This window comes from Octopus bimaculoides, chromosome 13 (genome assembly GCF_001194135.2).
Source record: "Octopus bimaculoides isolate UCB-OBI-ISO-001 chromosome 13, ASM119413v2, whole genome shotgun sequence".
Lineage (NCBI taxonomy): Eukaryota > Metazoa > Mollusca > Cephalopoda > Octopoda > Octopodidae > Octopus > Octopus bimaculoides.
The window spans coordinates 61,678,292-61,680,299 of record NC_068993.1 but is presented as its reverse complement, the minus strand read 5'-3'; the positions used below and the strand labels follow the sequence as shown (position 1 = coordinate 61,680,299).

General features: G+C 35.5%; 1 protein-coding gene across 1 annotated transcript in view; it reads left to right on the top strand.

Annotated features, from left to right (window-relative positions):
• Positions 1 to 2,008, top strand: part of LOC106880856 (uncharacterized) — an 11,237-nt gene that overhangs the window by 3,375 nt on the left and 5,854 nt on the right. The gene's annotated exons all lie outside the window — the stretch shown is intronic.

The window sequence follows — 2,008 nt, the reverse complement described above, 5'->3', positions numbered from 1 at the left end:
TAAGTCTTATAAAATCGTGATTTCAATAAACGGAAATTTCAGTAGATGTTGTAGATAAATTTTAGTTTTCTGATTAACGTAAAGGGAAATCTTTGCGAAAAACAATTCCACAGTTTGCAGCATTTAATGATTATTTATGCAGTGAGAAAGGAAATTTTCTAGACAGAAAATTCCGTGTGGCAGAAGAAATACGAAATTTAGTGGAAAATTGTAATGATTAAAATGTACGGCAATGAAAAGAAATAAACAAAGTGGGTTAGGGATACCAATGTAGATAAAGTCGTCCACTTTCTATATTTCTATAGATTCCGGCTGACGAAATGTTTGTAATTTATTCCTTCATGGAATATATATATATAAATATATTCACTAATCTTAAAGGTTGAAGAGATATAAAATCAAATATTTACTTTTCTCCGAGGGTCCCCAGTATTTTCCACCATATTTTCGTTTCTGCTCTTTAAATTAAGGACAAATTCGAGTTCATTCAGAATGTTTGACATTCGTCAATGAACTTATCACTATTTTTAATTAAATTATCTAAATATAAATATTAGCGACGGGAGCTGCATTAATTCCAAATGGCGATGTAGATCCTACTGAATGTAGGATATACATTGCCGCCTGTATAAAAGGTTCTCCCACGGCAAATATTGCTATGTTTGATACACAGACACACACACACACACACACACACACACACACACACACACACACACACACATCTTTAATAATTAGCGCTGTTTAAAATGTTATTCTGATTTTCTTCAGTTTGATTTGGTTTGCGAAAGAAACTGGTTGAAAAACATTGCGGTGTCAGCAATGTTTGCAGGATTTCTTGTTGGAAATATAGTTTTTGGTACACTTTCAGACGCGTAAGTATATAATCTTTACTTTCTCTAAGACGCCAACCAGGTGCACTATGTGTTTTGTCTGAACAATGATAGATCTATGGTTTGTGATCTTTTAACCATATTGCAAGTCAGTTTGTAGTTTGTGGGTCAGTATGGCATCCAATAGCTGTAAATATATCTTTAACTAAATAACTGATTTTGAAGTTCAAATCTTACATTTTACTAACAATATAATGATCAATTCAGAATGCTAATATCATTATAATAATTATTAAGGTGGCGAACAGGCAAAAATCGTTAGCAAGCCGTGCAAAATACTTCGCGGCATTTCGTCTGTCCTTTCGTCCGTCCTTTCGTCCGTCCTTTCGTCCGTCCTTTCGTCCTGAGCTCAAATTCCACCGAGAACCACTTCATATTTCATCCTTTTCAGGTCGATGAAATAAGTACAAGTTCAGCACTAGAGCCAATGTAATTGGATTACCCTCTCCCCCCGAAATTACTGGCCTTGAAATTTGAAACCAACATTATTATTATGGCTTCCTGCCTACCTACCTACCTACGCACACACGCACACACGCACACACATATAGATATATTCACAGATACATATATATATATACATAAGCATCATGGCGTCGAATCCAGAAACGTTGACATAGAGGTTTATTCATTCTACCGGTTAGTGAATACAGTCTCCTATAAATGTTTGCCATTAGTACAAGCCTCGCCAAAAGAAATGGTTATCTTTTTTGAGTAAATACAAAGAAACAACCTTTCCTGCGAAGATCGAAATAGTAATCAACACTGAAATTAAGTTAATTCATATCACAAGGGAAATTACTATACATACACCATGGCAACGAAAAAATCCGAAGTCAGCTATCGCAAGCGCAACAGCACTGTCGAGAAAAATCCCAGTGGACTTTCTAACTGAACCGAAACCGATACGAATTTTACAGAAAGGCCAGGGAAAATCTCTCGACAGACAACATGAAGAGACTTAAGGAATATTAGAATAAGAAACACCCAATCATCTGAAAGTTTTCGAAGAAACGATTACGCCAGCAAGTTACATGCGTTGTAAAGAAATATGCCACTCTACCAAACAAAATCACACAGTCCAAATGCACAATGCGTGGGTATGTATATATATA